Source organism: Cydia pomonella, chromosome 24 (genome assembly GCF_033807575.1).
Source record: "Cydia pomonella isolate Wapato2018A chromosome 24, ilCydPomo1, whole genome shotgun sequence".
Classification (NCBI taxonomy): domain Eukaryota; kingdom Metazoa; phylum Arthropoda; class Insecta; order Lepidoptera; family Tortricidae; genus Cydia; species Cydia pomonella.
Genome location: NC_084726.1, coordinates 1 through 13452, shown reverse-complemented (window position 1 = coordinate 13452; position 13452 = coordinate 1).

Sequence of the window (13452 nt, the reverse complement as noted above, 5' to 3'; positions counted from 1 at the left end):
TGAATGACTCTAAAGTGCTTTCTTTCCCAATTATTTGGTCAAGATTATACGGATCTATATTAAGTGTGCTGCATTGAATTTCATGGTCTAGTCTTCTTGTTGCGTATTTAGAACAGTCTTCTAATAAGTGCTTGATAGTTTGTGGGGTAGAGTTGTCACATGGACACAGGTTGTCATCTGTGATTTTATGTCTGTGGAGATAGACTTTATTAAATCCATGTCCAGTTAGGATCTGCGTGAGATGAAATGAAATTGGTGTGAGCTTGCGTAGTTTATTAATTTGTTGTATTGTGGGTAGCCATGTTTTTTAATTGTTGTCCAGTAGTGCTGTTTTGATACATTTGTTCGTGTGTTACTAACGTGTCTTTACGGAGATTTTTGAGGTGATAGGATAGAGGAAATTTGGAGAAGTCAGGTTGTTTATGTAGTGTTGCCGCATGTTTGGCTGCGGCATCAGCTGCCTCATTACCCAGTAGTCCTTGGTGGGCTTTAATCCATGAGAAGTGGATTTGGTGGCCAAGTTCGTTTATTTGAGCTATGATTTTTTGTGCGTTACTTATTGTTGCATTAGTGCTGCTCCTATTCATTAACTCATTTAGCGCCGATTTAGAGTCAGAGAAAACTGTAGATTTCTCCAACCCCAGGGAATGGCATAGTCGACAAGCGTGCTCTATGGCCAGGCACTCTGCCTGGAACACAGTGCAACTGCTGTGTAGTTTGTATTTTTTGGAGGTTTCGCGGCCATCTGGATGGTAAATAACTACTGCAGCCCCCACAGCCTCGTCGTGTTTACTACCATCTGTGAATACTCTATTCATATCAGCAGTGTAGAATGGGTCTAGGTCTTCTTGAGTGAGTACTTCCGTTATTTTGATTTCAGTTCTTTTAGCGGGATGCATCAAGTGCTCAACGGGTGTTCTTTTATCATACAAGATGTCCTCCGGTAAGTATTTCGTTATTTGAGTCCTCTTAGTATGTTCGGATGATGCAATTTCTTTGACTCTGAGTGGTAGGGGTGTGAGGCCTGCAAGAGCTATCGATCCTATTGTGGGGAGAGTCCTAAAACCCTGAACAATTTTAATTGCAAAACCACGCTGAAGGCTCATCAGCGCGTCCTGCACCTTTTTGAGGTTTGTCGCAGTATGCCAAATCTCCGCCGCATAGGTCACAATGGGCTCAATTACCTGTCTATATATAATTTTTACGTTCTCGGGGTGAACTCCCCATGTGGGTTTTATGAAAATGCACAATCTTTTGAAAATGCTATGAGCCTTTTTAATAGCATATTCAATGTGTTTAACAAATGTTAGATTTTGGTCGACCATTATCCCGAGCAGTTTAAATTGTTCACTGAAGGTGATTAAGGTATTATTCATAATAATTCTGGCGGCTTTAGCTTTCGGTGTTGGGGTAATCATTCTGGTTTTGTGGGCTCCAAACTTCAATTTGTTATTTACTCCCCATTGATATACGTTTTCTAATAAGTGGTTAACTGTCTGTTCAAGTTGATTGACATTTTTGCCTGAACAGACTAACAAAATATCATCTGCGTATGCCTGCAGGTGACATCCCTCAGGCAGTGGAGAGTCTAATAATGTGTCCACAATCGTGTTCCAAAATATGGGACCTAGAACAGAACCCTGGACACAACCCCGCGACTGTTCTTTTGTACAGGTTGCATCTGCGTAGTTTAGGATAACTTTCCTATCTTTAAGATAACTAATGATAGTGTTATATATATTACTGGGACAATTTATCGCTTTCAGACGGCTTAACAGGGCAGGCCACCATGCGTGGTCAAAGGCCCCTTCGATGTCCAGAGAAATAGCGACGACAAGCTTGCGTTCAGTTTTATGTTGTTGAATTAGGCTTACTGCCCTATTAAGCGCGTCGGTTGTGGAGTTTTGTTCCTTAAAGCCGAATTGCTGTCGACTGCAGACATTATGTGTGCGCATAAAATATGTGAGTCTTTTGGCAATGAGTTTTTCAAATACCTTGCCCAGTACGTTGATGAGCCCTATTGGCCTGTATGCTGAAATGTCCTTGTAGTTATCTTTTCCAGGCTTTGGGATGGTTTTAACATATGCCACTTTCCAGTTAGTCGGGAAATAGTTAAGCAGAAAACACCTGTTATAGAGTCTGGTCATATGCAGCGGATAGGTATTTATAACGTGTTTGCATATGTCAGCCGTTAGACCGTCCATGCCAGGGGCTCTTTTCGGACTCATGCTGTTGATCGCCTCTATTATTTCAGCTGTGGTGAAAGGTAAGTCATCATTTGTGTTATTGTTATTTTGTATGTTACTAATTACTTCATTTCTTGTTTGCAGGTGCTGAGCGGAGTCTTCTGCTACGGAGTCATCAGGGAAGAACTTGTTCGCGAGTTTTACGGCAGTGTCATGGATGGATTTGGTGTAAGTATTGTTATTATCAATTTTTAGAGTAGAAGGTGGTTGTGGTTGTGGGGTATTTTTTAGGAGACGATTTGTCACAGACCATACATCATCCTTACCTTGTCTTTTGCAGAAGTCCCGGAAGTGCTCGGTGGAAGTGCTGCGTATCTTTTGTGCGTATTCAGTTCTGGCATCGGCAAGTTCACGGATGATGTTGGTAAGATCTTTTTTGCCACGTTTGAGATCTTGGAGGCGATGGTGAAGACGGATAACTTGCTTTTTTAAGTTGGTGAGTTCCTCGGTCCACCATGGAATTTTTATGTGTGATGTTTTTCGGCTAAGTGTTTTATCACAGGTTTTTGTCACAATTTTTGTCAGGTCGGTGATATAATTATCGATTTGATTAATGTCAAGGGAGTCAATGTCCGTGTTGTCCAGTCCGTTGCGTTCAAAGTTTTCTTTCAATTTATTAGTAAAATTCTCCCACTTGGCTCTCTCTGTGTTGTACTTATAAGTTGAAGTGGATATTTTCTTCTTAGTTTTTTCATAATTTATGTTAATTTCAAATTCAATTCCATGGTGATCCGAGGAAGGCACCATCCCGTGATTGACTTTCCAGTCTGTGATTTTGTTTACAATACCGTAGGATGCCAAAGTTAAGTCCACTATTGAAGTTCTGATCTGGCCATGAGTAACAGTTTCGAAAGTAGGTTCGCTTCCTACATTGCAGACTGCAAGATCGTTAGCCATCGCCAGATCGTGAACTGTTCTACCCCTGTCGTTATTTTTCGCAGATCCCCACGAGGTATGCCAACCATTCATATCCCCGCAAATTATATGTTCTACGTTTGGTTGGGACTTCAGTACATGTTCCAGGTGAGTTAATGTGTCAAATTGATCTTCGCCGGGTTCCACATATATTGATGAGAGAAGTAGTTTTTTATTACCCAACGAGAGCTGGACTGTGCAGAAGTTAGTAGTAGTGTGTTGCGTTATTCCGATGTAATTCCCCATCTTTTTGCGCACAGCAATACAGGCTTTTGTTCTGTTAGTGGCGTCAGCGTGTTGATAAATATCGTATCCATCTATGCCGCTCATGGTGGTCTTGTTACCCACATAAGGTTCAGTAATGAATATAACGTCGTACTCTTTCTGCTTTATACATTGTTTGAGTTCTTGCATAGCGTTATATCCTTTTCCCAGATTGCATTGGACAGCCACTACATTATTAATCCTGTTGATGTTATTCGTTGGGACGCCCTTAGCAATAACGTATAGCCGCTCGGGCTATACGGTCCCACTTTATCCATTCTGGGCATGATGAGCTGAATGCATAGTGTTTGTGATCTTTTTCTCCGTTGCTGTTTACACAATTTGCGCAGGACGGCCCAGTTTGACGTTTGTTGCAACTTCTCGTGTCATGATTCTCTGCGCAGTAAGCACACCTTGCATCGGATTTGCACTCCGATGCCCGGTGGCCAAACCCAAAACATTTGAAGCATTGGAGAACAGGGGACTGATCCACCGCCATCACCGATTGATAACCAATTCTGACTTTATGTCCATTCGTGGCAGCCCAGACTTCTGGGCTAACATCTACGATGACATTCTTGATTGAGTCATTGTGTCCTTTGATTGTCCGAACATACTTTATTTTCCTGTTCTCTTCTGCTATGCCTTCCAAGAGTCCTGCATTCTGCTTCATAATCGCATCTTCAATCTTTTCATTGGCAAATTCTGGGATGACTCCAATGATTCGCAGTGATGGGTTACGCAGTTTTGGAATTCCGACAGTAATGTTCTTTGTGTTATCTTTTATAGCAGTACTCAATTTCTGCCTGTCTTCATTTGAGTCGCAACTTATCACGACTTTTTTATTTTTAGTTTCACGGACACTTTTAATCCCAACGCCTATTTTTACTACGTCAACTCTCTCTTTGACTTCTTTTAGGACGTCCTTGCCGTCCTGTCTGGGGTCGATAGATTCGAGGACGACAACAAAGTTAGTCGACGGTGGAGGCACACTTGCACGATTAACCTTGGGTCTGTATGGTCTGCCTACAGCGGGTGCTGTTAAGTCATCGTCAAGAATCGTGCCAGAGGCAGCCGCTGCGGCAGCCGCCGCCGCTTCGCTTCTGTGTCTTTTCTTATTGTTTTTCCTGCCAACGACCATGGAGAATGTTTCCCCTTCCCTGTTGGCTTCCTCGTTTCCTTCTTCTTCACATCCTATTGCCGCCATGACCACTTTCTTAAATTCTTTTTGTTCAGCACGCATTATAGACATTTCTGCTTGAACACCAGCGATAATGTCTTCTTTTAGCTTTGACGGGTCCATTGTTGGGCTGTTATCTGTTTGGCCTACGCCGAGGACCGCCAGTTCACCGGTGAACCTCATTGTGGCGTCTCGAATGGCCTCTACAGCTTGGAGTATGCATTTCTTGTTCTCTTTGGTCACGCTTTTGTTTTGCTGTAGTTGTGCGACTATGTTCTCTAAGTTGCGGACAATTTCCGAGCAATGCCTACCCGCACGGGTTTTTGTGCCAGGGCTGCAGGTGATCGAATCCCTGCTCATCCACAACTGCTCCATTTGCGTTGACCCGGAATTAGGAGTTTCAGTGACATACGGCCTATCCATGCTTGGTTCAGATGTCGATGCCACATCGGGAGCTACAGGTTTTATTGTGGACAGCGGTGTCGATATACCAGCCGCATGTCCTGGTTCTCGGTAATCAGCTCTTGCCAGCTCGAGATTTTTGTGTGCTTCCAAGCCGACAGTCAAATCAGTGAGAAGAGGGGGGTGTTGCACTGTGTCTGCCGAGTCTGCCGATGCCTCATTCCTTTCTGTTAGGACTGCAGGCTCGGAAGGAGCAGGTCGCGTCTTTTTAGGTGATTGGGGAGGTGTTCGGAATAAAGTTCCCATTTTTCTTAAAAACAATTTAAATTTTTTATAAAGTGTGAAATTTCAAGATGTAGGAGTAGTTTGCAAGAAAATTATATGGAACAAAAAGTAATGAAAAGCTTAAGATCTATCAAAGGAAGCTTGAATTAAGAAAATCTACTGGGTAAAATAGAAGAAAATTGAGTTTCAAGGTGATTGCTATACAAATTCTTGCAGGCACTGGAAAAATTAAGGGAAATTTGAAAATTTGAAAGGGAAGTTGTATGAAGACTAATTCTATTTAAACTACGATAATTTAGATAATACTAAAACTGATATTTAACAGAAAGAAAATTATTAAAAAGTTGAAAAACGGCTAAGATATGAATTTTTGAAGTTATGAAATTTTATGAAAAGTACTAAAAATTGAATATCTCCGTAACCAGAAGGGTTACGGAGGGGGGGGTGGTACCAAAAGGTAGGTCTCGGAGAGCTTTAAATTTGTGCCAAAAATCGCTGAATTCGGGTAATATCGAGTCACTTTTTTCAAGCTTGGTTAGGTTAGGTTAGGTTAGGTTAGGTTAGGTTAGGTTAGGTTAGGTTAGGTTAGGTTAGGTTTTTTTTTTTTTTTTTGTGTTAAAACTATAAGTAGTTCCAACGGCCCTCGCGAGGGATACGGGCGACCGTTGGACTTCAATCAGATGTTTGGTTCCCGCTAAGGATACGGGTAACCTTTAATATTTATCTCGTTGTACGGTAAAAATTTATGCTGTATATTTATTTACTATATGTAGGTAATGCTGTTTATTAGGTATTGTTGAACTTTTTCAGTGTATTTACTATATGATTGGTTAGCTTTTTAAAAGATTCGATTGTTGCTTCTTTCTGTATTATTTGATCTATGTTATATGGCTCTATGTTGTTTATGTTACAGAGTACTTCGTGGTTGATGCGTGAGTTCTGGTACCGCGGGCATTGTTCCAGAAGATGTCTCATGGTTTGCGGAGTGACGTCATCGCAAGGGCATTCATTGGAATCAATGATGTGGAACCTTTTTAAGTATGTTTTGTTATACCCATGGCCAGTGAGCATTTGGGTCATTTGAAATGTAAGTTCGAAATGTTGTCTGAATTTATTTATGTGTTCCAAGGTAGGTAGCCATTGTTTTAGGTGTACTCCGGTTGTGCTGTTTTGATACGTTCTGTCTATTGCTTTGGCTGCTTCTACTCTGTGGTTTCGTTTATGGTATGACAAAGGGAATTTCGCATAATCTGGTGTTTTGTGTTGGGAGGCTGCAGCTTTGGCAGTCATGTCTGCCTCCTCATTGCCGAGGAGGCCCACATGCGCCTTTATCCAGCAAAACTGAATGGTTCGTCCCTGTTCTCTGATGGCTACTATGGACTTGTGTGCGCTGTTGATTGTTGCGTTAGTACTGTTACGATTGGATATTTCATGCAACGCAGCCTTTGAGTCGGAAAAGATGGTTGCTTGTTCCAGTCCGAGCGCGTGGCACATACTACATGCCTCTTTTATTGCCAAGCACTCGGCCTGGAACACGGTGCAGCTATTATGCAGCTTAAGTTTTGTTCGTGTACTCCGACCATTTGGGTAGTGAATGATAACCGCCGCCCCCACCACTCCATCATGCTTACTGCCATCTGTATATATACGGTGCATGTCAGTGGAGTAGTAGGGTTCGAGGTCATCAAGGTTGTTTATGTCGTGTAGCTCTATGTTGGGGCGCCGAGCAGGATGTAATAACTCAGTAACCGCAGCGCGTTTGTCATAACTGATATCACTAGGCAAGTAGTTAGTCATTTGCGTACGTTTGACCGTTTCTGTAGACGCCACCTCTATGACTTTTTCGGGTAGGGGTGTTAATCCCGCCAATACAATTGATGGAATTGTAGGAAGAGTTCTGAAGCCGTGGAGTATTTTAATGGCAAACCCACGTTGCAAGCTAAGGAGAGAATCGCGGACCTTTTTGTAATTGGTTGCTTGCCCCCAAATTTCGGCTGCATAAGTGATGATAGGCTCGATCACCTGCCTGTAAATAGTATTTATGTTAGCAGCATGTACGCCCCAGGTAGGTTTTACGAATATACATAGCCTTTTATAGATTGCCTGTGCCTTTTTTATGATGTATTCTACGTGCTGAACAAAATTTAAGTGCTGGTCTATAATGACTCCGAGAAGTTTAAACTGATTATCAAATGGGATAAGTGTATGGTTCATAAATATTTTCGCCGCTTTAGCTTTGGGTGTATTCGAAATCATCTTAGTTTTCTCTGGTCCGAATTTGAGCTTATTGTTTAAACCCCAATTAAAGACTATTTCTAGAAGGCCATTTGCATTATCTTCTAGTTCCTGTATGTTATTCCCAGAACAGATCAGTAGAATATCGTCTGCATAAGCCTGTATGTGATTGTCATCTGTAGGGTTGTGTTCTAGAAGGGTATCTACAATAGTGTTCCAGAAGATGGGTCCAAGGACTGAGCCTTGGACGCATCCCCTGGTTTGCACCTTCGTGACAGTGGTATCAGAGTAATTAAGTGTGACTTTCCTATCAGTTAGGTAACTACGTATGGTGTGAAGGATGTTATTAGGGCAGTTAATCTCTGTCAGCCTTTTGAGAAGTGCGGGCCACCATGCATTATCAAAAGCGCCGGCAATGTCAAGTGAAATTGCAACGACTAGTTTTTTGGCATTTTTGCTTTGTTTTAGTTTATTTATTGCGCTGCTGAGGGCGTCGGTAGTGGAGCATTGCTCCTTAAATCCAAATTGTTTGTTGCTGCAAGCATTGTTTGTTATCATGTGATACGTTAGGCGTGACGCAATGAGTTTTTCTAAAATTTTCCCAAATACGTTGATTAGACCAATGGGTCGGTAAGCTGATATTTCTGTGTAGTTTAGTTTGTTAGGTTTGGGTATTGTTTTTATATATGCAGTTTTCCAGCAAATGGGAAAGTAATTGAGTGAGAGGCATCTATTATATAACTTAGTTATGGCTTCTGGGTAACATTCTATGTAATTTTTGCAGATATCAGCTGTGAGATTGTCTACGCCAGGTGCTCTTTTTGGGCTCATATTCTTAATTATATCGGATATTTCATGTGTTGTGAATGGTTGTTCATTATTTACTATTTCTGGTTGTATGTTATTGTTATTAATAAGTGTTCTTATTTGCAGGTGGTGCGGGCTGTCATCGGCTGCGGTGTCGTCAGGGAAGAACTTCTCAGCGAGCATTTCAGCGGTGTTCAAGATCGATGTGGTGTAAGTACCGTTATCTCTTTTCAGGGTTGCTGGCGGCTGCGGTTGTGGCGCACTTTTTAATAAACGATTGGTAACGGACCATACGTCGTCTTTGCCCTGTCGATTGCAGAATTCCCTAAAGTGCTCGGACGAGGTGGTTCGGATATTATTAGCATACTCCCCTCTGGCTTCGCTTAGTTCTTTTAGGATATTAGTGAGGTCTTTTTTGCTGCGTTTGAGATCTCTCAGTCTGTGATGTAGAAATATGACTTTTTTCTTCATAGTGGTCAGCTCCTCGGTCCACCACGGAATCTTGTGGTGGGGTGCTTTGAGTGTTAGAGTCGCGTCACATGTTTTTTGTATTACACCAGTCATAGTATTTATGTATTTGTCTAGTCCTGTCTTGTTCAGTTCGTCAATATTTATTATATGCAAGTTACTTCTTTCTATATTTTCTTTTAATTTAGTTCTAAAATTGTCCCAATTAGTTCTGTCAGTGTTATATTTATATGTGGAGTTTGACTTTTTCTTGTTATTTCTTGTTAAATTTGATTTGATTAAGAATTCAATTCCGTGGTGGTCCGACGATGGTATGAGTTTGTGATTGACTCTCCAGTTAAGGATATTGCTTGCTGTATGGGGAGTTGCAAAGGTAAGGTCAACTATTGAGCTACGATCATGTCCATGCGTAGTGGTCTCAAATGTGGGTTCGTTACCCACATTACAGCTAATTAGGTCATAGTGTACAGCTAAATCATACACAGTTCTCCCTCGGTCATTATTTTTAACAGAGCCCCATGCGGTATGCCATCCGTTAAGGTCCCCGCACACGATGTGTTCCCTGTTTGGATTTTGTTGGAGGAACTGCTCCAGGTGCGTCATCGTGTTAGAGGGATCCTCTCCTGGTTCAACATAGATTGAGGAGATGAGCAGCTTTTTGTTATTGTTATTGTTGTTACTGGCTGGTGTTAATTCTATCACCGCGAAATTCTTAGTTGTGTATTGTGTGAGTCCAATGTAGCTGCCTAATTTTTTCCTAACTGCAATACATGCTTTTGTTCGGTTACTGTTGTCAGAGTGCTGGTAGATGTCATACCCCTCAATATAAGTGACCAGTGTTTTGTTGTTGCTCACAAATGGCTCCGACATACAGACAACGTCAAACTCATTTTCTTTGAGGCTTTGCAACATCTCTTGCATGGCATTATGTCCTTTGCCCAAATTGCATTGCATAACAGATATGTGTTGGTTGCCTTTTGTGTTTCCTGCAGGGAGGCCCTTAGCAGTACCGGATGGACATTCTCGCTAACCGGTCCCACTTGATCCATTCCGGGCAGTCTTGGCTGTATGCAGGATGGCTGTGATCACCGTCGCTCCCACGACAGTTTGTGCAGCACTCCGCCGAGGAAGCTTTAGGACAGTTGCGTGTGGCGTGTTCCTCTGCACAGCGCCCGCATTTGCTACTTGCTGTGCAGTTGGCAGCACGGTGACCGTAGCCCATGCAATTATAACATTGCATGACCGGTGACTGATCGACCACGGGGACAGATTGGTAGCCAATCTTCACTTTCTGTTCAATTAATCTGTTATACAATTGTGGGCTAACCTCTACTACAACATTTCTCAGAAGATCGTTGCGCCCTTTAACACTGCGTATGTGTCTTATTTGCCTGTCTTCTTCTCTAATGCCGGTCATGATTTTGGGATTCTGTTTTACCAGGGCATCCACTGAGCGTTCACCTGCGTTATCCTTAATAACTCCGATTATTTTTACACATGGGTTCCTGAGTTGCGGAACCCCAACTGTGACGCCTGTGGTTTTATTTTTAATGGCGGTGCTGAGTACAACTCTGTCCTCCTCAGTCTCGCACTGTATGACAACTTTATTTGTCTTGGTGTGCCGCAGGCCCTTAATTCCTACACCCAGCTCAACCAGGTCAACCTTCTCCTGGACCTCCTGCAATGCCTCCTTACTTTCTTTGCGAGGGTCCAGTGATTCTAATACTACAGCGTAGCTGGTGTTCACAGTGTTGTTGGTGTTTCTTTCTCCCTTCGTTGTCTTGGGTGGTGTCATCTGTGTCGCAACAGCGGGGAGCGCGGCCGAGGTGTCAGTTCTGTTTTGCACTTTAGCTAGCGCACGAGCCTTCTTTCTTGCGTTTTTGCTGACTACCTCGACAAAGTCCCCGTCATCGGTTTCTTTGCTTTCATCCTCTTTGTCCACTAGGTCTTTTAGCCTTTTTTGTTCGCCGATTTCAGCGCGGGCTGGGAGTTTCTGAAGATGATCTTTTATTTCATCCAGCTCGTGACGGATGGTTTCCTTGATTATTCGAGCCAGTTCTTTTGTCTTTGGTAATTCGTCCAGTTTCTGATTGATCCCATGCAGAAATTCCGTGTCTCCTGTCCCATTCATCCTGCCGTGTCCCTCGACACTTTCTGTTCTTGCCGGAGATATCACAGCAGCAGAAAGTCGGGACTGGCTTCTAGTTGGAGGTGGGCTTCTAGCGTCCTCAATCACCTGGCGAATTTCACGCACTTTGGATGGTTGAATGTCATATCTCATTATATGCCTCATTTTATCTAGAGCCAGTGTGATTTCGAGCGATGCTCTCGTGATGGCATCTTTATTTGCCCTATTTACACTCTTCTCCTCATTGACCGCCTTATTAGTAAATCTGGCCAGGTGGCCAACGACAGAGAAGAAGGTATCAATATCTACCACTTCCGACGCATATGCTCCAATCTCGATCTGGTTTTCGATCTTGAGCTTTTTGGAGCTCTTGGCTTTGGTCTTGCCGGTCTGCGTCTGTGTCAGGGTCTGTGTTTGCGATTCTTGCAGCGGCTGCTGCGACTGTGACAGCGGCAGTGTTTGCGCCTGCGGCAGCGGTTGTTGCTGAGGCCGCGGCTGCCGCTGCTGTTGTGGCTGCAGGCGCTGCAAGAATGCAGCTAGATTACCAATGTCGGTTTCAGTGGTGGTGTCAGGTTGGTTGCCGGTCTTGTGATTCACATTCGGCCCTGTTGTAGTCATATTTGGCGATTCTTGGCTAAGGCGAAGTGGTTCCATCTCGCCAGAGTTGTCAATACCAAACGCAACCGCCGGCATGCAAGCGCCGGCAGGCTCATTCCTATCTTCTGCCTCTCCAGCACGTCCAAGCGAGAAGGTCGCGTCCGATATATGACATTCCAGCTCTTGCGGGTCCAGGTCGATGAGGCTTACCTCGCTGATATTTGATGCAGCGGTATTTGTGTCATCTTCATGAACCCGGGGAATCTCTATGTGAGCCTGAGGAGTCGCTTCCTGCTCCTGGTGTGTTCGCTGCGGCTCCTCTTGTGCATTCTGCTGGTCCTGCGCAGAGGACCGCAAGCGTTTTTTCACTGGGGAGCGAAAAACCATTTCGAAAATTTGCAAGTTAGGAAAATTTTTTTGGGGGGGGGGGATGGTAAGGAAAACTTGAAATGTAGAACGAAAGAATAAATTTTTTGATTCACAAGAGTGAAAAGATGATAAAAATCTACTGGTGAAATAGGAAGTTATGGGGAGTTTTATTAAAATTTTTAAGTGAAACTAGGAAAAAATTTAGAAAATTTATAGTTTTGTTTAGGAAAAGTTGTCGGAAAATTGTAATTTATATGTCAAAAGATGCGCTTTAGTAAGCGGAGTGCTGCAATGAAAAAACGGCGTTGATATGTAGAAGGAGAAAAGAGTTATGAATTTTTAAAGAAGTGAAATTTTGAGAAAAATAGAAAAAAATTGAATATCTCGAGAACGGAAGGGGGGGGAAAAGTGGGGATAGTACCAAAAGATGGGGAAAAATTATCTCTATCTATGTTCAAAATTTGAAAAATCTAGGTGGAAGTATAGTCACTTTTAAAAAGCTTGGTTAGGTTAGGTTAGGTTAGGTTAGGTTAGGTTAGGTTAGGTTAGGTTAGGTTAGGTTAGGTTAGGTTAGGTTAGGTTAGGTTAGGTTAGGTTAGGTTAGGTTAGGTTAGGTTAGGTTAGGTTAGGTTAGGTTAGGTTAGGTTAGGTTAGGTTAGGTTAGGTTAGGTTAGGTTAGGTTAGGTTAGGTTAGGTTATGTTAGGTTAGGTTAGGTTAGGTTAGGTTAGGTTAGGTTAGGTTTAGGTTAGGTTAGGTTAGGTTAGGTTAGGTTAGGTTAGGTTAGGTTAGGTTAGGTTAGGTTAGGTTAGGTTAGGTTAGGTTAGGTTAGGTTAGGTTAGGTTAGGTTAGGTTAGGTTAGGTTAGGTTAGGTTAGGTTAGGTTAGGTTAGGTTAGGTTAGGTTAGGTTAGGTTAGGTTAGGTTAGGTTAGGTTAGGTTAGGTTAGGTTAGGTTAGGTTAGGTTAGGTAAGGTTAGGTTAGGTTAGGTTAGGTTAGGTTAGGTTAGGTTAGGTTAGGTTAGGTTAGGTTAGGTTAGGTTAGGTTAGGTTAGGTTAGGTTAGGTTAGGTTAGGTTAGGTTAGGTTAGGTTAGGTTAGGTTAGGTTAGGTTAGGTTAGGTTAGGTTAGGTAAGGTTAGGTTAGGTTAGGTTAGGTTAGGTTAGGTTAGGTTAGGTTAGGTTAGGTTAGGTTAGGTTAGGTTAGGTTAGGTTAGGTTAGGTTAGGTTAGGTGAGGTTAGGTTAGGTTAGGGTAGGTTAGGTTAGGTTAGGTTAGGTTAGGTTAGGTTAGGTTTAGGTTAGGTTAGGGTAGGTTAGGTTAGGTTAGGTTAGGTTAGGTTAGGTTAGGGTAGGTTAGGTTAGGTTAGGTTAGGGTAGGTTAGGTGAGGTTAGGTTAGGTTAGGTTAGGTTAGGCTAGGTTAGGTTAGGTTAGGTTAGGTTAGGTTAGGTTTAGAGTTAGGTTAGGTTAGGTTAGGTTAGGTTAGGTTAGGTTAGGTTAGGTTAGGTTAGGTTAGGTTAGGTTAGGTTAGGTTAGGTTAGGTTAGGTTAGGTTAGGTTAGGTT